This window comes from Mustela erminea, chromosome 9 (genome assembly GCF_009829155.1).
Source record: "Mustela erminea isolate mMusErm1 chromosome 9, mMusErm1.Pri, whole genome shotgun sequence".
Taxonomy (NCBI): domain Eukaryota; kingdom Metazoa; phylum Chordata; class Mammalia; order Carnivora; family Mustelidae; genus Mustela; species Mustela erminea.
The window spans coordinates 48,715,726-48,741,668 of record NC_045622.1 but is presented as its reverse complement, the minus strand read 5'-3'; the positions used below and the strand labels follow the sequence as shown (position 1 = coordinate 48,741,668).

The window sequence follows — 25,943 nt, the reverse complement described above, 5'->3', positions numbered from 1 at the left end:
AGGGGAGATACAAAGGTTCGCAATCAGTTTTTTATATAACTGCATTGCCTTAGTTTTGAAAAACTCATTTCCTCCTTGACAATTTGATTATAATGACAGTAAACTATGACTAGAGAGAAGAATTAACCCTCATGGATGACATAAATTATATGAAGAACATATATATACATGTTCTTCATATATATATTATTTTATATATGTTATTTTATTTAATACCCTCAATGACCCTAATAAATGATACTGACTGAGTTACAGAAAGATGAACTAATTTTTCTAAGAACATGCAGAAATAGAGTGGTAGAAGTGAACTTCATAATTTCTGGCTCCAAATATCCTGCCTTTTCTTCTATACTAGATTCAATATTGTGATGGCTATGGCTTCGTAAGGTAATCTGGACACTTGTTCACTTCACTTTATTTGGGAAATACACACACACACATGCATATAGTCATATGCAATACAACAGAAAAGGAAAGAAAACTTCTCATTGAAACAGTATAGCATTAAAAAGAGTTAGAGATAGTCCACAAATGTGTCTTTGAAGAAGCAGTACTTTGGGTACACTTTAATAATGTTCTCAGTTTTTAATTATTTGCAGTCATTATTTAGTTTAACCTCATCTTTGACTTCAGGCATAAGTAGACTATTTCTTTCAAGCTACTGGCTAGCCTTATACTTCAAGTTCAAAACATTTCCTGTGGCATGCTTCTAATGATCTAGAGGCCAGAATTAAAAAAACGTTCTTGGTGTTTTATCCTGTGAGTAAAAATGATTCCAGAACCGTACTTAAAACTAATCAAAGAACAGAGTTTATTTTGCCTTTTTAGAACTCTGCTTTTGACCTAAGACACACTATGAAAATACTCCCCCCAAAAGGAAAAATAGTCAATAGTTTTCTCAGTCATCCATTTCTAACTCTTCTAATTTTCCTGCTAGAAGACTATCAAAACTATGAAACTTCTTTCAATAATAACACCATTTTACCTGTTGAGTGTGTCTACCCCTCCCCCCAAAAGAATGATATGGTAAAGTACCTCAGAATGTGACTTTATTTGGTAAAAGAGTTAAGGCACATATAATTAGCTTAGATGAGGTCCTATTGGAGTAGGGTGGGCCAACAATCCAATGTGACTAGTGTCCTTATAAGATGGTCATGTGAAGACAGAGACACACAAGAGGAATGCCATGTGCTGACAAAACAGAAATTGGAATGATGTAACTGCAAACCAAGGGACACCAAAGAGTATCAGTGAATCACCGGAGACTAGGAAAAAAGAAGAAAGACTTTCCCTGTGGGTTTACAGAGTGTAAGGACATGAAGAACCTTAATTTTCAACATCTCATCCAAAAACTGTGAGAAAATAAATTTCTGTTATTTTAAGACACCCAGTCTGTTGTAATTGGTTTTATCAGTCCCAGGAAACTTACGTGTAATGACAAATTTGTATATATATTATAGACTACGCCATTTTTTTATTACTACGCATTATTTTTTATTAAATTCAAGTCTGAAAGTAATGTCTACTTAATCTATTTTAAATACACTGCTATTCCCTGAACCTAGTACTTATTCTTCAACAGGAGCTCTTCCTTACAGTATTCAAGTCTCAGTTGGAATGTCTCCTCCCAAAAGAGGCTTTTCCTCACTACCTTATTCAAAACAGTACCCCCATCATTCCTTACCTCTCCAGTCTGCTTTATTTTCATCCCACATAAAAATTCCTGACATTATATTGTATATTTATTTTTACACGTATTTTCTGTTTGCCCAAACTTGAGCACAGACTCCTCAAAAACTGGAATTTTTTCTTCTGCCCTCCTCTGTACTTTCAGTACATGTGACAGAGATTAACACCATAGGCATTAAAATAAGCTTTGAGGGTTAAACAAAGCCATTATCATTTTACATATGAGAGATTTGTTCTTAGCACTGACTTAAAATTAGAAAGGACGAATAAAATTCACCGAATGATGAAAACTGCATTTCTGAAGAAAAAGCAGTCTGAGTCTAGCTGATCTGAATGCCATGTATGTTACTGTTTCTAGGCTACGTTCCGAAGAGATTATAGCTTCTAAGGGACTAGTTCTTTGGATTGTTTTATACACACCAGGAGTGTATGTTCTATTATCTAGTTCTGAAGCTCTTCTCTAGGCAAGTTCAAAATAGGAACACGGCTTCATTTCCCTAACATAAATTTTTTCTCTGTAGAAGAATGTCAACAGAGATTACTATAGAGCTCTTCTTGTAATAGAGCTTTTAAATTGAATCATAAAAATGCTGAATTCATTGATTCATTCATTCATTCTTAATTCAATATGGTATCTCTGCTATAGAGTGAAATTCAGCCTCAGTACTGTGAGAGATTGATTGATTGATTAATATTTATTTATTTATTTGAGAGAGAAAGACAGAGATCATGACAGAGATCACAAGTGGGGAGGAGAGGGAGAAGAAGGCTCCGCACTGAGCAAGGACCCTGACATGGGGCTCAATTCCAGGACCCCTGGGGATCACGACCTGAGCCAAAGGCATAGGTTAACCAACTGAGCCACCAAGGTGCCCCACACTGTAAGGGATTTATAGATAAGTAGCAAAAACTCTCCATGTTAGAGTTAAAAGATATAAGAAATATAAATCAATGATACTTTAGTTAAGAAGTGATAAATCTGTAAGATATGCATCATACTAGTTTAAAAAAAAAAAAAAAGTGAAGCCAGAGCTGTGTGGCCTCAGCTCTCACTGAGGTTTGACACTGTTTTCCTTTCCCGTAGTCCCGAGGGTGGTAAGGCCCTCCATCCCCTCATTTCTAGGCTCTGGGTGCCTCACCTTACTTCTTTGTTTCCTTAACTTTGGCAACACCTCTGCAGATTCATTCAACTTTATTTATGAAAACTGCTTCATTTGAAACTTTTGGGAAGAATTCTATTTCCTATGATATAATTGCTAGACTTAGCATTTTCCTGATTTACGGTAGGCACTCAATAAATGGCAGATACTGTTATTCTAGACTAGACTATTTCCATCTAGACTAGACTAGACATGACATGACTAGACTAGACATCCATCATGTGTATGTATGTATGTGTGTGTGTGTGTGTGTGTGTGTGTGTATATATGCATATTTTTTTAATTAAATTCTATGCCCAAAATTGGGCTCCAACTCATGACCCCAAGATCAAGAGTTGCATACTGTATCAACTGAGTCAGCCAGGCCCCCAGACTGGACCATTTCTAATAATCATGTAACCATGCATAGGCAGATATGAATTACTATTGCAGATACATATTCAGCAATAATAGTCTTGAATTACACCCCTCTGACCTTGCTGACTCACATTATAGTTGTTAATCAGTAAGTATATGTAACAGAAATATTTACTATGAATATATGTGAAAATACCATACTATTTTTTTAGGAAAATTATCCTGAGTTGCTCATTTTAATCTTTCCCACAAGAGTAACATTTGATTTTCATCACTTGAGATTAATGTTGATGGTAACTGAATATTTCTTCAACTTGTGCTATCTCTAAAATAACAATGCAAAGATTGTTTTACATGATATTTTCAGTTATGAAGAGTAAAATTATCAAAGAAGAAGAAACAAAAAAGAAAAGAAACAAAATCTAAAACAAAAGCAGAACCAGGAAGAACTTGGGCATAGCCTTAACCGATACTCAGTTAATAAGAAAGCTTTGTTATTGATGTTTTGTTTCCATGTTGCTTACTTCCTGGAGGAAGATAGACCTATTTTTTGCCTCCAAATTGTGTTGACAATGGGAGTGTATGTCCTCTCTATTGAACAGGATAGACTATGGGTGCAAGATAAACTCACACACCACTCAAATGTAGAGCATATATTTTTCCTAGGCCTCTGTCAATGATTAGAGAAATGTATAAAGAAAAAATAAAAGTAAAAGTGGAGTGTTGTAAGCACCATCTTCTCCGTATCCTTCTCTTCTGCCCTCAGAACTAGAAGCTGTCACTCACACTTGAGCCTGGACGCCTGAAAGTGTCTGTGGCCAAACAGGTTAGGGAAAGGCTGTTGCCCAGAAGAATTGGGTAAAGGAAGGGTAAGAGACTTAGATTAAAGGACTCAGGCTTTCGGAAGAAAGAGAAAGTGGCAGTTGGTTAGAAAATAGAGCTGCAGGTGGTGCTCTTAGATAATCCAAGGGACAAAAAGTGACATCCCCTAGTGGAAGGGTCACTGAAGCCTTATCCCAGGGTTTAGGATAATACAAATAGGGAATCAGCAAAGCAGGCTGCCTAATCATGCCAAGATTCTCCAATTCTCCAAGTCCCTAAGATATAGATAAAACTTTGTGAAATAATAAGAATGAGAACTTAAAGTTACTTCTTGAAAAAAAAGCATGTTCTAGATTTCCTATGTCTCTGCTTACCTGGTAAGGAGAAGACTAACCCACCCAACCTCCTAATAAATAGCCAAACAACACTATTATGGGTAACAATCTGGGGACAAAAGCCACCTCTCAGAATGATCTGCAAAGAGGATTTCAGTCAAAAGGAAGCTACAGACACCACTGTGAGATTAAAGAAAGAGGAGATAAGGGACCTGGTACCTGGGTTTCATAGGTAAAACGAAGGGCTGAGAGAGATTAAGTTGCTCTGGATCACGTGGTGAGAGCATGGTGTTCTCTCACTCTATCTGGGACTACAGACGTTGCCTCTCCATTTTTAGACATGAGTCATTAAAGATCTTAATGCTTTGTAATTATTTTCCCCTATATTAGCATATCATGAATTTATTCATTTAGTATTGGATACTGATAAAATTAACAGAATTTAGTGTTGTATAAGTCTAATCTTTTATAGCATTTCACTGTTACTTAGCAAATATGTCTTTTAAGTTGACATCAGGGGGAAAAAATGGATTCTACTGGCATAAAAAGCAAGTTTCCATTATTTCTTTGGTTGCAACTTATCATAAACAAGCAAACATTAAAATGAGAAGTATATTTGAAGAAATCCACTTTAAAAAAATTTAGCCTTCAGAATTAATTTTAATGATAATTACATTTTTATTATAGATAATAAAATGTTTAACATTTTAAAAGTCCTAATAAAAAAATGTAGGGCAATGTACTTTAAAATGCTTGTTGGAAATTAATGATTGGCCTTTGGCATTTTCCACTAATATTCTGTCTTTTAAAGAATTAGGGAAGATACATGTTTTGTCTGAATCAAACATCTCTTATATCAGACTTTACACTTAAAAAGGGCCAAACAGTGATATAAATGATTTTGCGCTCTCCAATTTTGTTCTCAGGATCTTCTTCAGGAGCTCCTGAAGAAAACAGACAAATAAATAAAGAAGAGTTATATTATGGGCTGAATTGTGTGTTCTACTCCTCAAATTTTTATGGTGAAGCTCGAGTACCTCAGAATGTGACTGCATTTTGAGATGGGGCCTTTAAAAAGGTAATTATCTTAAAATGAGGCCATTGGAGTGGGCACTAATCTAATCTGACTGTGGCCATCATAAGAAGAGGAGATTAAGACAAAAAGAGTTACACCAGAGGTCCTTGTACACAAAGGAATAGGAAGCCAAAGAGAAAGGCCTCAGAGAAAACCAACTCTGCCAACACCTTGACCTTGGACTCCCAGACTCCAGAACTTTGAGAAAATAAACAACTGTTGTCTACCCAGTACCAAAGAACTCAGTGTGTGGTATGTTGTTACAATAGCCAAGGAAACTAAAACACTCCGTATGTATTTATTGGATTGTTGTCCACAGAGCGCATGGAGATTGTGATATTCTCATTAATTTGAGGAACGGCATATTACCATGTTTTTCATATAAAGATTATTAATTTTTAAAAATTTTTATGTAATATAATAAAATCAATTTTTTTAAGATTTTATTTATTTATTTGACAGAGATCACAAGTAAGCACAGAGAGAGAGGGAAGCAGGCTCCCTGCTGAGCAGAGAGCCCGATGCGGGACTTGATCCCAGGACCCTGAGATCATGACCTGAGCTGAAGGCAGAGGCTTAACCCACTGAGCCACCCAGGCGTTTTAATAAAAACAATTTCAAACATAATAAGTTGTTGCTACAACACTTCTAAAGCTTAAAGAATGTCTGTCTTCATTTACAAAGTCACTATCATAGAACATATTTTTTGGCAAAATGTAGTAGGAAAAAAATTATATTGGTTTTATTCAATCCTGTGACCAAAAACACCCCTCAAAGTTATAACTGAAATAGAATATAATATCACCTGTGAATAACATAATGATGGAATCAATTTCCAATCTCTCCTGCTTATTTGACACCTACTGATTGAGCAACAATGATAGGTATCATAATATAGAGTCATTCAATATAGTAGCCCCTAGCTACATGTGGCTATTTGACACCTACTGATTGAGCAACAATGATAGGTATCATAATATAGAGTCATTCAATATAGTAGCCCCTAGCTACATGTGGCTATTTAATTCAAATTAAATAATTCAAATTAATTAGAAATTTAAGATTCCTTTCTTCAATTGCCCTAGCCACATTTCAAGTGCTTCATAGCCACATGTGGGTAGTGGTTAAATTGTTGGATAGTGCAGATACAGAATATTCCTATCACTGCCAACATTTCTATTAGACATTAGTCCTATGTCCATGTCCTGGATTTTTCATTTATTAGTCATTTAATCTTTCTGTAACTCGATTTCTTTATTTAGAGATAGGGAGCAATGAGTAAGCCATCTCTCAAAAGGTTATTATGAGGATTTAATGAGGTAACACCTGTGAAGGTCAACTGTAAATTGAGAAAGTTATAATAAGTGTTGTGCTATGCTGAATCAATGTACCAATGAATGAGATATGGATTCACTTTGAAGGAGAGGAGATGGCATGGGTAAGTTAGGTCTTGTCCACAAATAAATATCATACAAAACAGAATGTGAGAAATATATAATTAATGGGGGAACTACAGGCTTTAACCCACTGAGCCACCCAGGCCCCCCAGGTCTGTCTCATTTTAGAGACAATTCACATTCCACTGGAACATTAAGGTGACTATGGGATGATGACCCTACCTCTCAACTGTAAGTAACATATATGTAAAAGTGTGCGGTCCTTTTTCTGTTGCAACTGGGGTAAAAGATATCTGATTGTTTTAGATAATAATTTTACCCATCTATTATTTCTATTGTCACACCTAAATGTTTTAAAGATATACTGTATTTAAGCTCATTTTTCTTATAGTCTCCTTGTACATACATCTCTTTAATCCATTTGGTTTGTTTCTGCTTCTCAGATTCCATCTATCTGAGAAGCTTTCTGTTGACAACTTTATAGAACAAAACATTATTTTCTAAAGAAAATTCAGAGATGCTTTATACCAGAGGAGCATTCAGTATTCTTTTTTTTCATTTATGTATATGTACGTATAGGTATATGTAAAGAATCTGAACTAAATACATTTTATACAAATCTCTTGGAAATTAATTCTTTTTAAATATTTTACATTTTTATTTATTTATTTATTTTTATTTATAAATGTTTGAGTTGACTTATTGAGCTTAGGCTAAACTGATACATTATTCATGTTAGTGAAGCACATAAATAAAGTTGATTTTTTAATCTCCAAAAGACCTTTTTACAAATTTGCTAGGATGAAGGCTATAACTCATTCCAGTGTATTATTAACTCATTAGAACATAAAATTTATAAGAATCTCTGTTTAGCTCAAGGGAGAATGTATGTGATATTTTCTGATAGGTAAGGTGAATACTAAATATACCCAGACACATTAGAACAGGGACAAATTATTATGTATTCAATATTTTAAAAGATAGCTCTTGAAATCTCTTATAAGTGGTTGTTCCACTGCATATTAACTCTCTATAAACTTGGCCCTCCAGCATGAGAACATTTAACTTATTTTGCAAAATAAACATGTCAACCTAATAACTGGAAAAATTAACTATGCTCCTAACATTCTCAGTGTTATCCTTCCTGTCAAAGCTCATCATTTTTACCCTGCAGTCCAAATTCCAGGCCCTTCAATACTATCTTTAAAATGGTCACAAGTTAAAAACATCTGTAGTCATTTAACATGCTGTTCACTGTATCATTAAAGAATCTACTGTACCCAGTTTAGCAGAACAAATTGGTCATATCCAGAGTGAGAAAAAGGAATAAGGAATTTGAAGACTGACAACATTCAAAAATAAAGCTCCAAGCAACCATACATTCATTTTGCAAACATTTATCTAAAATTTATTCTGTGCTAAGTACTTCCTAGCTACTACAGGTACAAAAAGGAGTGTAATGCAGTCCCTAAGCTCAAGAGACATGTAAGTAACTAAAAAATGCACTAATTGATTCTAGTTGTAAATTAGAAAATATCTAAAGCTTGGAAAGCAGAGTACATGACACATGAAATATCCTCAATAAATATTAGGGTGTTATTTTATATAATACTACAAATATAATTACATTATATATTCATATATATTACATTCCATATATATGCTATTTTAATGCCATTATTATTATTATTATTACTAAAAACAGAGGGGTCTTTTTGAAGTTCTGAAAGGCAAGAAATGTTTTATAATTAGGATGAGGAAGGAAAATTACCAAAGTTCTCATAAAATGTTTAAAAAATTAGGTGGATCTTCAGAAATCAATCAGAGAATATTAACATAAAAATGAGGACTAGAATTCTAAACTAGACAAATAAGCAGTATTTCACTTATATATGGGAAAGAAGAACTTGTGTCCTAAATTCTGAACTCTAGAGGGCCAACCTCATCTTTCCTCAGGTCACACTACTTGCCACCCAAAGCTCAAACCTCATGTTTTAGGCCATGCTCTGGGTGCAGAGGTCAGTGGAGTTCCTAAATACAGTCCTTTATTCCACCTTCATTCTTCTGAGTGTAGACCGTATCACATTATTTTAAGTATTACTGAATGATAGCTAAGGGTTAGTTTTCAGTGAGGGGCTTGGTTAGAGATTGGTTTAGTGGACTGGGTTGTTCAAATGTGTAGGATTCAAAACATGGACAAAGAATGAGGGTTTAGGGTAATTTTTCTTTGTGTTACTACATTCTGGGGTAGAACTCTGAGGCCAGAAGAGAATTCCAAAATTGAATTGAGACTTCAAAAACATTATCAAATTATTTTTGTCAAAGAAAGAAGATAGGATCTACTTAACAGTTTGATAATCAATTTGCAGTTTTTAACTATTTAGATACATGCACTTTTTAAAAACTATTTTTAACTATTCAGGTAGGTGGACCTCCTTTTGGATGCTTGGCCCAGGACCTGAAAAAGGGATGGGTTTAAGTCATAAAACACTCCCCCCCCCCAAAATTTGTCTGTATCTGGTGTTTGATCTATATAATTGAAAAAATAGAAAAGAGAAATGAATAGTGGGGAGAAAATGGTGACTAGAAGAGTGACATTAAAATCACGTCACTGGGGTGCCTGGGTGGCTCAGTGGGTTAAAACCTCTGCCTTCTGCTCAGGTCATGATCCCAGGGTCCTGAAATTGAGCCCCGCATCCGGATCTCTGCTCGGCAGGGAGCCTGCTTCCCTTCCTCTGTCTCTTCCGGCTTCTCTGCCTACTTGTGATCTCTGTCTGTCAAATAAATAAAAATAAAATCTTAGAAAAAAAAATCAGATCATAAAAGACTGGCACTAAGGAGTTTGAGCTTTATCCTCTGGAGTGTTATGGTAGGCAGAATAATGGCCTCCAAGGATATTCATGTCCAAACCCCTAGAAACTGAGAAAGTTACCTTACATGGCAAAAGGGATTTTGAAGATGTGATAAATTTACAGATTTTGAGATGGTGAAATTATCCTGGAATATCCAGAGTGTTCTAATCCAATTCCTAAATTCCTAAAAGCTGAAAACCTTCTGGGGTGCCTGGTTCTCTCAGTTGGGTAAGTCTGCCTTCTGCTCAGGTCATGATGCCAGGGAGTCCTGGGATCAAGTCCCGCATCAGGCTCCCTGCTCTCTCTACTCCTCCCCACAGCACTTGTGATCTCTCTCTCTCTCTCTCTCTCCCACTGACATTCTCTCTCAAATAAATAAATAAAATCTTAAAAAAATAAAAGTTGAAAACCTTCCCCAAATGTGCTCAGGGAGATCGAGATATAGAACTAGAAGGAGAATGAGGGGGACTCAACATTGCTGGCTTTGAAGTGGGAGGAAGGGACAAGGAGCCAAGGAAGCAAGTGGACTCTAAGAGCTAGGAAGGACAAAAAATCACAAATTCTCTCTTGAAGCTTCCAGAATGCAATGCAGCCCTGCTTCTGCCTTGATTTTAGCCCCTAAGGCCCATGACAGATTCCTTCCCTTCAGATAATAAATGACTGTTACTTTAAGCCTCTAAATTCTTGTTAATTTGTTACAGCAGTGATTTAAAAAAAAAAAAAAAGGCAGCATAATATAGGCTATAGGCAGCATCACTGAAAGTGTTTCCAGGAAATCTTATTTCGAGTTTAAAAGTAATAAATTTCTGTTGTAACCTTTAGGAATTATTTTATCACAAATAATAAGACTGCCTGACAAATAGAGGCTTATATAAGTGGCCTATTTTTCTGATCTAACAAGAGGTCCAGAGGTAGAACTGTGGGCTGGAGGAGTTGTGCAAGGACCCAGGACCCTTCTATCTTTCTGTTCTACCATCCCGACAATTCAATTGCATGTTCATGGTCACAAAATGACTGTTTATGTGTCATGTCTGTGTCTAAAACAGGAAAAAGAAATAAAGAAAATGGAGGGAGCAGGCCAACAGAGGAAGTTCTCCTTTCGGTAGTAGTCTGTCTAGAAGCCCTACCCACAAATTATGCTTGAATTTCATTAGTCAGGACTGGCTTACTTAGCCAACTCCTAGGGAAAAGGAAGTAGCAGAAGATGAGTATTTTATGGAGAGACATTGCCAGAGTTCTGATGGTAAGGAGGAAGTAGGAAAGGGAAGATATTGGGAAATAATGCAGATTTCCCAATTACAGGACTTCGCAAAACCTCTCATAAGTTAGTGTACATTGAGACACTCCCAGAGATATACAGAATCCCCCAAACTTATCTAAATAAGGATAATCAGTTTATTTATTTTCATATAGAGGAAGACCTCACCTGGACATTATATAGCATTGCTTGCAAAGCACAATTATAAAGGAAGAGTCATCAAAGAATTCTGAACAGGGAAAGAACCTGGTCCAGTATCAACTCTCATAGAAGGACAGTCATGGGCAACAGGAAGGTATCTCTTGTATATCTTAAATATCCTACACTTGCGCTGCTTTCAAGATGCAAGTTCAGGTTCAAGAGAGGGACCAAATATTCCCTAACATTAGGTTAGGGCAGTAAATGCTTTAATCTTCTCTTAATCTGCCTGCTTTAATCTCTCTTAAAATGTATAGAATGGTTCAACAATACAAGGTAGTAACTGAATAACTGATTTAATTTCCAAGAATCTAAAGAAACTGATTTTCTTTGCCTCAATTATTTAGATACTTTGGAAAGCTTTTGGGAAGACAATACTCTAACCATGTTTCCCCCCCCCCTTTAAAGTGGAAAATAACTGTAGAGAACACTGAATGAATCCCTAGTAGTATTTATTATTATTATTATTATTATTATTATTATTATTATTATTAATTTGAGAGAGAAGGGAGGAGGCGTAAAGGAGCAGAGGGAGAGAGAGAAAGAAGCAGACTCCCCGCGGAGCAGCGAGCCCAACATGGGACTACAACTCAGGACCCTGGGATCATGACCTGAGCCAGAGGCAGACACTTAACTGACAGAGCCACCCAGGTGCCCAAGAATCCTTAATAGTATTGAGAAGAGAACTCACATCCAGAGGTTAGGCAACCTGCTTATGGTTATACAACTGTCTGATGGTGACCTTAGGACTAGAGCCCAGTTCTCTCATTACCCTGAACATTCGTTTTCCTATTATTAGATAGGGTCATTGGGAAGTAAGCTTTTACCTAATGTGGGCATTATGTTCCAAGGAATGTTCTCAGAATGCAGTGTATATGCACGTATTGACTCTTTTTCCTTCTGTAAAACTTTCATCTTCCACTGCTTCTGAAAAGCTTAAAGGGATGAGTTTTGCAGATTCTTTATGATGACAATAGGGCTCTACTTTATTTGAAATACTATCCTGCTTGCAATTAAGTAGAATTAGTTAATTCAGTTAACTTTTGTGGACATAGTCATAAATTCAGTAACATTTTAACATAACGCGCTATGTTCATCCCCATTTATTGAGCGCTCGCTAAGGCCACGGCCCTCTGTGGGGCACTGAAGATACAATGTGTGCAGCACATGGTTGTCCTCAAAAGAGATTTTACTTTGGGTAGAGAAACAAAAACGATTCAGGCTGGCAACTAAAGCTGCAAGGCAAGTAGGATTTGGGAAAAGAAATGGGATTTAGGCAGCGGGCAAATCATAAAAAGGATTGTTTACTGCAGACTAGGGAAACATCAAAGGCTACCCAGTCCTCAAAATTACATCATTGGAACTCAGGAAGACCCACAGAGTACAGGAGAAGAAGAAGAAGGAAGAGGAGGAGGAGAAAAGGGAGAGGGAGAGAAAAAGAAAGGGGAAGGGATAAAGAGGGGAAGAAATAGAGGAAAACGATGAAGAGGAAGAAAACGATTCCTCCTCTCTCCCAGCAGCACTCAGCTTCCCCACTTTTGCGTGCTCCTAATATCCTAGGCACATCCTATCTCTGCCACTGTTTTAATACTTTGTAATACTCTGTTTATTTGTGTGTCCAACCAACGTTTTTTGATCTCCTGTAGGTAATGAACCAATTGCTCTTCAGTTCTTATCTCTTCCATGACAAGGAGTGTGCCAGACATATAGTAAGTATTGAGTCAATGTTAATTAAATGAAATATTAAGGCATGAAAATATTTCAGGAGAGGAAATTATTTCTCCTCATTACTTTTACACCTACAGATGTAATACTACTCGTTAGCTGTCTGAGAGTTTGAGTTTGCATCATATCCCCTGGATAACATTTGATCTGGCAGTAAGGTAAGTCAGAGAGTTACAGGCAAACTCTGGTTCACCCTGACTTTCAGTGACCCACAACAGCCAGAGTCTATCTTTCCACACTACCAAGACAGAACCCCAAGTATAAACTACTGATTTTAGTTAACAACAGTGTTATCAGTCTTGGTTCATCAATTGTAACAAATGTACTACCCCATGTGGAATTTTAATAATAGAGAAAATCGTGGGGAGCTGCCCAATTTTCTATAAACCCAGAAGAGCTCTAAAAATAAATCTATTCATTTAAAAAAAAATCTAGTACACATATGTTTACTTCTGATCTAAAACTTCAGCATGCTGAATTTTGTGGGTGTGGTATACTTCAAGTGCGTGTTTCTAAATCCAGGCATCAAATACTTTAAATTTGACTATATAAATGTTGCACTTTGTGACAATAACATATTTTTGTTGTTACTAGGGTAGTTGAAAGCAAGTATAACCAGCAGTAAGTTTAAAGTGATATATAGCCCCATACATTCTTTATAGTTTGAAGTAGGCACTGGTGCTTCCCTTTTATAGTTCAAGAAACAGGCTTGAGATTTGAGGTCAAATGTCACACAACCAGCAAACAGCAAGTCAAAATTCAAACCCAGTCATTTTTCTTAACATCCAGGCTGTTTTTAACAATATAAAACATACATAAATATATAAATACAAGGAAATTTGCACCTAACTCTTCAGTTATTTGAAAGACAGCCTGGCTTGCCTCACTATATACCATATATGTCTTCAAACACTGACTTATTTATTAAACAATATTCTGCCAAAAGGTCACCATTTAAATAATGAAAGCAATAAAGCAATGGACACATTTCTGGACGAAACTCTGTTTGTTAATTCCCCTTGATTTATTCACAGTCATTTCTACTAATATTTATACCAGAGAGAATTCCTGTTCCAAACAAGCAGCTGTGATTCTAGGAGCGATTAGCCAGCTGATCCCCGCAGCTCAGCACAGAGCTCTAAATGTTGCGGGGTGATCATATACAGACGGATGATCCAGGTGAGACTGCAAGAGAGTGTAGGACTTTCTCCATCCTAACCTCAGATATGTCATTTTGACATGTTAAAACTTCCCCTACTCAGGGACATCTGAGTGGCTCAGTCGGTTAAGGGTCTGCCTTGGGCTCTGGTCATGATCCCAAGGATTGAGCCCCACATTGGGCTCCCTGCTCAGCTGGGAATCTGCTTCTCCCTCTGCCTGCCACTCGTCCTGTTTGTGTATGCGCGCGCTCTCTCTCTCTCTGACAAATAAATAAGATCTTAAAAAAAAAAAATTTTCCCTACTCAGTGCAATACATGTGTCCATGTGTCCCTGAGGTTTACTTGTCTGGGCTTTTGCATGTGTGTTGTTTAAGGTCTGGGAATGTCTTTTCTTATTAAATATTGTTAAAAGAATTTCACTGTGACTGAGAAATGGGAAAATGAAACCAAAACAAGACAACACAGTAATGACAATGCAGAGATAGTCCCAGGAGAACTAACATTATATTTTCAGGTGAAAAAATGTTTCAATCCCAGCTTTATGAAAATCGAAGCTTTTGTTATACTCTATGTTATTTTATTTTACTAATTTCTTCCCTATTAATGGCATTGCAAAGCAGTTATGGAAATAACAGATATAATTTCCAGGCAACAGATCCTGGTAAAAACTTTAATTTTTGCAGTTAACACAAAGAGTTAGGTCATAAATCTTTCTTTATTCTTTATTAAAGTAAGAATCTATTATTATTATTATTACTGAACATATTCTATAATGAAATTTTTTCCCCTCAGGGATTTTATTTATTTATTTGACAGACAGAGATCACAGGTAGGCAGAGATGCAGACAGAGAGAAGAGGGGAAGCAGGCTCCTTGCTGAGCAGAGAGCCAGATGCGGGGCTTGATCCCAGGATCAAGACCTGAGCCTGGGATCATGACCTGAGCCGAAGGCAGAGAGTTTAACCCACTGAGCCACCCAGGCACCCCTCTATAATAGAATTTGAGATCTAGAGTCAGAGTTCTGGGATCTACACTGCACTGTCTCCCATATTTTTAATTTTTAAAATTTTTCTTTAAATTCAATTTAGTTAATACACAGTCTACTATTAGTTTTCAGGGCTAGAGTTCAGTGATTCATCAAATGAATATAATACCCAGTGCTCAAATTACATCAAATGCCCTCCTTAATGCCCATCACCCAGTTACCCCATCCCCCTACCCTACCCACCACCCCTCAGCAAACCTCAGTTTGTCTGCTATAGTTAAGAGTCTCTTATGGTTTGGCCCTTCTCTCTGTTTTTATCTTATCTTCCCAAACTGTTTTTTTTTTTTTTTCCCCCTTTTGGTCAGAGAGAGAGCGCAAAAACAGAGGGAGCAGCAGGCAGAGAGAGAAGCAGGCTCCCCAAGGAGCAAGGATCCCAGTGCAGGACTTGATCCCAGATCTCAGGACTCTGGGATCATGATTGAGCCAAAGGCAAATGCTTAACCAAATGAGCCACCCAGGCATCCCTCCCAAACTTCTTAATAAGAATTCCTCAGGTAAACCATTTAAACGCTGGCTATTGAAACTTAGTTTTCTTCCTTAAATATTTAAATAATAATGTAATTTATTGCTTCAGAAAATATCCAAACCTAGTGTCCTAACCCATATTCAAAATCCATTTTCATCCACTAGCTTTCTCTACACTGACCACATTTGTTTTGGTGTCACCTCACTCTCAGACTCCTACTGAGCCAAGAACAGCCAGTTGTACATGCTCTCCCACACCCACGGCCCTAAAGTTTCGGTGAAGACTGTCTCATTCCTTGCCTTCTTGCTTTAATTGTTCTACCTGCTGGTCATGTCTTTTTTTATTGACCAATTGACTAACTGAATTTCCTTTGTCTTTCAAAACACTTCTCTCAGAAATACCTTCTCTGTAAGCCCTCTCTCCTTTGAGATGAATATCTACGTGGACACACTTAGATGCCTACCTAGCACTCATTCTCTGCTATTACCTTCCTAAGAACGCTCATTTTGTCCTCTTCAAATTCTGGTTTCTCTAACTGCCATTCCTTGTTTTTTCAGGTTGAGGATGTTCGAGTCAGAGGCAAGAGGAAGAGATCTCAGCAAGGAAGGTGCTATTCTACATCTGCTTATGGGAGATCAGGAGGGGCATTAGTCTAGATTACTGGATTCTAGGTCCAAATCTCAACTCTACCATTTACTGGCTGTGCAGTCTCTAACAAGTTGACTTTTCTGAGTTCCACTTTTCTGTTATTACAATGAAGAGTGTATGGTCACTTTTATAAGATTATTATAAAGAGTAATTTTTACTTAAAGTCTAGAATTGTTCTTGGCACCTAAAAAGAGAGACATCTTACATATGGAGTTATGGATAATCACTCTTCTGTGTAAAATGCTGGAAATATTTTCAATAAAACCCCTGAATCGTATAGATCTTTTAGCTGTAATTAACTTTACTCATCAATCTTTACATTGGTACTTAATCATTTATCTATCTGATATACAGACAGATATAAAAGTACACCATATGTATCATCTATGTATATATAATTATATATAAAGAGATGTATAAATATACATATCCATATACATGGATATATATGGTCATCTCTTCTCCTTCTTTCTATAATATATAAATATGTATATATAATATAAATATATAGATATATGTATATATATCTATATATTTATATGACCAGAAAATGGAGATGGTAGGAAGAAGTGTACTGTAGTATATGAAACTCCAGCTCTGGATGGATGGGGTTTAAATTCCAATGATCTATAGTATCTGTTAGTAGGATGGCCTCAAGCAAGTAACTTAAGAGTTCTGTACCCTGTTTTCTCTTTTGAAAGGTTAAGAAAATAGAACATACCAGCCTGAGTTATTTCTAGGATTTAAGGTGACAATTTATGTGCCATGTGCCTGCAGGGATGCGCGGGTGTGTGGTGTGCATTTCCCTTGGGAACAACAGTTCATAGTCACTACTTCAGTGTTTATGATGGCTTTGTATAACCACCACAAATAATAAGAACTGCCTATTTATATCTGTACATTAATTGCCTTGAGGATATTATTTACCTCCATATATACCACTGTACTCTGACAACGTCTGTTGTGTAACAAGGATTCGATTTGTTCTTGTGGAAGAAAGTAAAAGAAAAATAGAGGAACAGAGATAAGAGAGAGAGGACAAGGGGGATGGAAGGGAAGATGACGGCATGAAAGATGGCTTTGAAGCTCATCACAAGGTTGACATGTGGCTAATGACTCTTTTCCCATCAAATTTGACTGCTAGGTTTTCATGAAAATGTTCCTTTTTAATACCTTTCATGCTTGGCAGCCGACGCACTGTCCCTTCTCCTGAATGCCAAGTAGACCTCCACGTGCTTTCATTTTTCTTCTTAAAATATTTGCCACCATTCATAGCATCACCTTCTTTGGATCGGTCATCTGCTTTTTCCAGTTATGATGAGCTCTTGCTAAATCTGTAAATGAGCTCAGAAGAGTACTTCCTTCAAGATAATTCTTCATCTTTCTCCATCTTTCATGCTAGAATTGCTTGTGCCCTGTCTACACATTTTTCTTTTCAAGCAAGCTGAGCAAGAGACCATAGGAGCTATTTAATAGGAACAAGTAAAGCCATTTTGTGATCTATTGGAAATCTTTGACTAAAAGTGATAGTAATAATAATTCCATGAATAAAATGACAGCTACATGCAGGTATCATATTGGACCTTTTATATAATATTTTGGGCTGAATTGTGTCCCCATAAAATTTGTATGTTGAAGTCCTATCCTCTAGTACTTCAAAATGTGACAGTATTTAGGGAAAGAGTCTTTACAGAGGTAATGAAGGTAAAATGAGGTTGTAAGTGTAGGCGCTAACCTAATATGACTCATGTGTTTATACGAAGAGGAGATAAGGGGACAGACATGCACAGAAAAAAGACCATGGGAAGACAAATAGAGGGAATGGCCACTTAAAAGCCAGTGAGAGATATTTTAGAAGAAATCAACTCTGTTGACACCTTGATTGTAGAATTCTTGTCTCCAGAACAAGAGGAAATAAATTTCTGCTGTTTGATCCTGCAGGCTGTGGTATTTTGTTATAGCAGCCCTAGAAAACTAATACATACACTTTATTCTATTTGCTTCCCACAGCATCCTATAAAGAAAAATAAGTATCATCCTCCCCTTTTTATAGAAGGTAAAAGTAAGGCTCAAAAAAAAAAAAAATTTGAAGGATGCCATTTGAAGCAGAAAATCAACCCACAGATGAATGTGCTTTAACAGCAACTAGAGGCAATAGGTTTGTAGTCTGATCTCCATACATTAAATATGCATTCTAGTTCCCTGTGTTATTTACTAAACTGATTCTAGGGTGCCTGGGTGGCTCAGTGGGTTAAGCCTCTCCCTTCGGCTTGAGTCATGATCTCAGGGTCCTGGGATCAAGCCCCATACTGGGCTCTCTGCTCAGCAGGAATCCTGCTTCCCCCTCTCCCTCTGCCTGCCTCTCTGCCTACTTGTGATCTCTCTCTGTAATAATAAATAAATAAATAAACAAACAAACTGATTCTAATTGTCTATTGTGTGCCAGGCTTTGTGATCTGTGCTGAGGACTCAGAACATAGTTCTTGGCCTGTAAAGCTCTTGATCTTTTGGAGAAGATGCACACAAAATACATTCATTCATTCAATATACTGTATTGGAAATATTCACTACATCGAATTGTCATAAGTCTAGACACATGAGTAACTCTGCCGAGAAGAAATAAAAGCCTTACCAGTGGACATGAGGGCCTGCAGCCCTATAGTTGCAGTCATGCTCCCCAAGCTCTTGTGTCCCTGCCAGCACCTCCCAGATGGCTTCCCAGAATTTAGACCCAGCCTCCACCAGCGTTGTCACCACCCGCAAAGGAGCCAAGGCAGCTGGAGCACTGCCCGCTCCATGGGCAAGAGGTTACAGCAGGAGCTGATGATGCCTGGTAACAAAGGAATTTCTGTCTTCCCTAAATCAGACAATCTTTTCAAATGCAGGGACCATCCATAGAACAGCAGGCACAATATAGGAAGATCTGAGGTATAAGCTCTCCCTGGAGTTCCCCAGTGGCTACCCTTAAAACAAATCCCTGGTACAATTCCTCACATCTGCTATGATCCCAACATCCACACCCAGGGTGACATCTGCCTGGACATTCCGGAGGATAGGTGGTCCACCCTGTGTATGTCAGCACCATCCTGCTATCCATCCGGAGCCTGCTAGAAGAGCCCAACATTCACAATCCTTTGAACACACATGCTACTGAGCTCTGGAAACAAAAACCAAAACCAAAACAAAAAAAAAAACCCATAACCTTTAAAAAGTATCTGCAAGAAACAAACTCAAAGCAGGTCTCCAGCCAAGAACCCTGACTCATCCCTTGTGTTGTCTTTTTAGCTTTTTCCTTACATGATCTGTCCTTTCCTTTATTTCTATATGACTGTATTTTAAGTTGTGTTGTCAATTTTGTTTGTGATTTTGTTTTTTTAATCAAGTTTCCAGTTGAGCCGTTGTGATAAATAATATTAAATAAATACATTCTGGGATTTTTTTTAAAAAAGTCTTACAGATAAAATAATTCATCTGAGCCTTGAAGCATGAGGCGGTGTGACAAAACAATGGCTGATCACTTCTCAAACGGAGACAAGGACCTATGTTACTGTTTCATCACTGGCTGGGCAAATAGGCAGATGACCAGAGAAACGTGAACTGAGGCCCCCTGAGCCACTTCAGGTTTTCATCCAGACTAGCCTTGTTCTGACATGTTGCTCCCCAGAACACAGCATGGTTACTGCTTCCAGCAGAGTTACCTGAAAAGAGTGAAAACTCCGTCAATCCCGATGATAGACTGACTAACTGAACAACTGGCTTACACTTGCCCATTGATTTTTAATCTGACCTGGTAATACTACCAAGCTCTTCCCTTGGGAATGTATATGAAGATAAATGAGGTAATTTATGCCATAAGGTTCTGAACTCCTTAGAAGAAAAATGTTACAATAAATTTACAGTTATATTATATATTCTTTAATAAATATTTGATTGGATGTGCATAGAATATCTATGATCCCTTAAGAGATTTAGAGGAAGATAGCCAAGAAAAGACCTATAAGCCTTAAACTGCCAAAACCCCAGAAGATGATTTAAGAAATGCAATAAGTAAGTAGGTTGACCTATTTCTCATTTTAAGGGCAGAAATAAAATTACCATTCCTACGCAGGAAAAGTTTTCCTTGCATGGAAAGTATGAGCAATATTAACACCAAGCTTTATCTTTCTTTAGAAACATTTCTAAGTTGAGTTTAGTAGGAATGAAGCTCAGACAAATACAAAAATAAAACCATGGAAAGTAATTATAGTAACAGGTCCTTGACTAACAAATCTAGTTGCTTTTATGCTGTCCTTCAGTTGGGGTACATTGTGAAAAAAGCAAGAGCCTTGAAGTCATAATAACTGGTGTTCCATTCCTTTCTCTTCCAATTATAGGCCTCTGACCTTGGACAAGTGAGTTATACCCTCTGTGCTCTGGTTAGTCATCCATAAAATAAGACATTAATAGGCAATGTGAAGATTTGTTGTGAGCACCCAATAATTTTTTCAAACACCTAGAACTCTAGCCAAGGTACAGCAGATGGTTGCCAAATGCTGTATATTGTACTTTCCACCAAATGTATGGTTCCTAACAGCCATGACATTAGACTAAACCTAAGGACTTTAATGATGATATATTAAATAGTAATTACATTATTATCTTATTTTTTCTTTATTTTATTTAATCTTTAATAACTTCCTATAGCATAGATACTTGTACTATTACTATTTTACAGATGAGAAAACTGGATTTTAGAGAGGTTAATTGACTCACCAGATTTAGAATATTTATAAAGAGTGGATGAGTACTGAAGACTGTGCTTTAAAGTCACCAAAAGAAAAAAAAAAAATGTCACCTCCAGGGGCAACTGTGTGTGTGTGTGTGTGTGTGTGTGTGTGTGTGTGTGTGTGTTAGTCTAGTTCCTGTTAAATGATAATGATATTTATTATGTCTCACATTTCTGTAACATTTATATTTTACAAGTTGTTTTGCTTTCTGGTTTTTTGTTTATTTATTTTGGAGGTTTTCTTTTGCATAAAACAAAGAAGTAGGAGTGAAGAAATCTTTTCCCCCATCTTTTATGGGAAAAAAAAGTGATTCTTAGAGAATAAGTAACTTTACCTTATTTTTATATATACACTATACTAAAACAATGTAGTTCTGCTTTTGATTAATTAACATCTTTTAACTTTTTCACATCTCTTAACTACAAGATCTCTGTGTTGGATTAACAGTTGTTGGGAAAGTATTCTGTAATCTCACTCACTAGCGTTAGATGTGGCATACTGCTGCTAGGCTGTGGGGCAAAAGTACTGGCCAGAAGCTTCATCTGAGCTATAGACTAACCTAGTGAATTTAGGCAAATCACTTATTTATGCTCAGTGTAAAAAATGGATATAAAACTTGCATTTCTGTATTTTACCTGACCAGAGTGGAGGTACTTAGCCCCATCACCAACAGCTATGCATCCCCCCGTGGCCCAGGACTACCTCAGACTCCTCAACTAACTTGGTTCTCTCTTTATCCCAGTTCTTATGTTTACAGTTTCTTGTTCTCTGTAATCCTTTAGGATTGGTTACCTATTTAGACTATATCCATAGTTTGGTTTTCATTTGTCTCCAGTTACTGAGTCTCAGATGATTCCCAAATGTATGTACTGCAGCCTGTGGGTTTTTCTCAGTCTACACTAAGCTCAGGCCTGAGGAAAATGTAGTACAGCAAACTTAGAAGTGTGAACTGCTTCTCATCTGGCAGAATGACCTGTACAGAATATAAAAGAGACAAAGGGAAATGAAAGGTAGGAAAAGAGCAAAGCTCAGAAGTTAATGGGAGAAAACTATGAGGAAAATAAGGGTATAGGATGGCCATGTTATCCCCTGGGGTGAGGGTAAGAAAAGAATTTTCAGGAGACAGATGTGCTTGCAAAATTTTATGTGACCCAGACATTTCCAAACATCCTGAAGATCACTAACACACTTTGAGGGAATACTGAAATATAGGCGTATCATGTTTTATTCTCAAATATGTCTGTAGTAACTGGAGCAGTACACTGATGGTGGGGTGTGGAAGGTATTAGTCGAAAGGGAAACCTGCCCTTCCTCCTAAAAAATGTCTCTCAGTTCTGTAAAATGTAATTAATTATTACCAATACCTACATATTAATTCCCTAAAGATTTCTAACCTTTTGACTCATGTGGGATAAATAGAGACAGATTCTAACAATTTAGATTCAGATAATTTATCTATTAGTGAAAAGAAAAAAGTAAAAACATGAAGTGTCAGTTTAAAACAAAATTAAAGAAATGGATACAGGTTTCATATAGTTATGGTTCAAAGTTTGATGAAAATAAGCCTAGGAATAAGTTGATGTATTGGTGAAACAACACCTCTTTTATTCAGTATGGTATCATGGAAGCCAAGACAACATGATTTATAAATTATAAGATGGACATTTTTATTTTTTAAGACTTCTGAAATTGGGTTGCATCTTAAAATTGATGGCATGAATTGGCTTAATTGGCAGCATTTTTCACAATACATAAAGTAACACTGAATCTTAAACCCAGGAGTACCTTAGACTCAATGAATCTTGTTAATAAACGTAGGTGAATGAGCATTTGAATGACACAGAAAGAGAAACCCTTACAATTCATTACAAAATTTCAGCCAATAATTCTCAAAATTAGAAGTACATCAGAATCTTTGGGGGAATATATAATATAAACTGCTACCTTCCCTCCTCTGCCAGAGTTTCAAATTCAGTACCTCTATATTTGATACCACTGGTCTGAAAACCACTGCTCTAGGTCATTTAAGAAAAAAATGCTTTTTAAGAAAAGATTTTATGTATTTATTTGACAAAGAAAGAAAGAGCATGCACAAGCAGGGGGATCAGCAGAGGGAGAAGGAGAAGCAGGATCCCCGCTGAGCAGGGAGCCAGATATGGGGCTCTGTCTGATCACAGGACCCTGGGATTATGATTGCAGGACCCTGGGATCATGACCTGAGCCAAAGGTGGGTGCCTAACTGACTGAGCCACTCAGGAGCCCCTTGTTTTATTTTTTCGTCTTAGTCTTTATGCTATTAATTTAGAAATTTCAGTTACACTTTTACGGTATTGCACCTAGAAAATTATCACTGCCCTCTAATAAATTCTCTGCTTACTGCCATGCTTTCCTCATTCAGAACCATCTTTTTCAGAAATAACAGAGTTATCATCTGTTGCCCCTCCTCAACACACACACACACACACACACACGCACACACACACTTAGTTTATAATTGAAGGCTATTCATAGACCTTACTCTTCCTGATCTGATCTACTTCTCTAAATGCTTTGATCATATAATCATCTCAAGAAAATTTTATCAACTGATTGCTCAATATGTCAACTTATTTTCCAACCAGATGCCTCTGTACTTGCTTGCTACTCACTGAACAGGTGAAGGCCTACATTAGTCCAGCACAGACAACTCTTCAGACTCAGTTCTCACACCATCTCCTGTTTCCATTTTTTTCTTGAATACTCCAAAAGAGACATTACTTCTTGGCATGAGGTTTATTAACATTATCATATAGTGCATATTACATAATCATTATGTGGGGGTGCTTAGTTCTTACATCATCTACAGTATGATCATCTTACACTGAAATCACATCTTATTTTATAGCATTTTTCCTTGAACAATTAACAAAATTCTTTTTTTTTTTTTAAAGATTTTATTTATTTGACAGACAGAGATTACAAATACGCAGAGAAACAGGCAGAGAGAGAGGAGGAAGCAGGCTCCCTGCTAAGCAGAGAGCCCAATACGGGGCTGGATCCAGGACCCTGGGATCATGACTTGAGCCAAAGGCAGAGGCTTTAACCCACTGAGCCACCCCGGGCTCCCCTCATGATTTACAGAATTCTTATCACAAATTTAGGACTCAATGAATGATGTTACATGGAAATATATTTGTAATTAAATAATATTTTCAAATAAATTAGTGCTTTTGGACTAATAAACAAGTGGTCAATGTTATATGTGGTTTTATTTGACTCAATAAAAGGTTACTAAATATGAAGTGGAATTTATTATCTAAGGCATCAAAAAGAACAGAGACAAAAATATACAGGATCAATTTGGCAGTACGCATGTTTATTGAACACCTACAACTCGTACATACATCTAAGAAACTCTCAGAGTAAAAGGCTAATGATACTCTACCAAGGGACAATGTTTTGCAGAAGCCTGTGAAAATATTCTATTGAGTTAGAGCCTCAATACTGCTCCTTATAGTATTCCACAGAGGTTTAAACAAAGAGCTATCCAAAAAGAATTAAATCACACTCACTGGGGCCAGAGGAAAGATGGTCCCCTCCAGACATGAAAGGAGGCAAGTGCATTTCAGAAATAAATGACTTTACATAGACGCACAGGCCTCTTGAGGGTGGAGTAGGCACTCCAGCTGGAAAGCTCTCAGACTAAATCAGACAGCAAAAGGTCATGACTGACAAAAAGGGAATCTCTTCTAACTTCATTTTTTTTTTTTTTACATTTGTCAACCTTAATAAGAAACTACTTCAAGCCTCTCCGTGACTAACTCAGTTTCAAGTGTAAACTGAAGACAGATAGGTCAAGACAGTGTTATGTTCAGAAATTTTGGTAAACACGTACTTGGCTTTCATATCAGCACTCTTAATTAAATAATTTTAAAGCCTTTTATTTGAAAACTGCCCAGGAAAAAAGGAAACATCCTAAGGCTTATCTGCTTGTTATCTGCTTGTTCTAATTCCTATTAAGATTCCACCTGAACTTTACATGGCAGAAGCTCTCAAGTAGCAAGAAGAAAGGGGAAACTTCATGGATATGGAAAATTCTAGACATAGTTTTCTAATTTATAGTGACCTAATCTTTTAGAAATCCTTACTTATCTAATCTGTACCAGACAAAATCTTATTTACTGATAGAAAACTGAGATTCAGACAAGACACACAGCCAATAGGTGGAAGTGTACATACTCAAACCCATTTCTTCTAGCTGCCAGTTCTCTTTAGATGCTTGGCACCCCATCCTTCTAAATGCTAAGCATTACTTTTCTGGATGTCTCCAACACTGCATTACTTATTTTTAAATCTGTGTTTTTTTGATTAGGCACAGTAAATGTTTCACATGAAGAACTGTATTTTTGCTAGGTTTCCAGAAGACATCCTTCTGAGAAGTGTTTGTATGTTATATTTGGAGGTGACTGTAGTCCTGCCTTCAATTATTTAAATTATTATCGCAATCTCTGCTCTACCCTTAGTAAATAAATCTCTGCTAAAAATAATTTTAAAGTCAAAGAAATCTGAATATGAAATGGTATTGCTAAGGATTCCAAATGGGAAATATCAAAGTCAGAAAAATTAAAATTTTATCTATCCCCTCATCTTAGTTCTCCATTCAAAATTAAATGCAGCTATGAATTGTTCCAGGTAAAGTGAATGTTTTACTTTTACTCTCTTCTAAAGGACAAAATTAAAAGTATGAAATAAAAATTAATTCAGCTGAAAAGTCGTCACTTCTATTTGGCTTTCTCACTTAAAAATGATAGATTTTCAATGGTAAAGTGAATTGCCCTATAATCTGATGAAAAGTAGTATCATCTCAATTTTAGGCATGGTTTCTGGAACCATTTAGATTTTCATGAAATTAATTTTGTTTCTCATATTACAACATTTAAAAAGTTGAACTTGAAACCCCTAAATTTTCTTATTTATGTCAAGAATAAAATGCAATTTACTGGGTATTCTAA

At 36.7% G+C, this 25,943-nt stretch overlaps 1 pseudogene; it reads left to right on the top strand.

Annotated features, from left to right (window-relative positions):
- Positions 1–18,896: 18,896 nt before the first annotated feature.
- On the top strand, positions 18,897–19,446 carry LOC116599145 (annotated as a pseudogene).
- Positions 19,447–25,943: the final 6,497 nt, after the last annotated feature.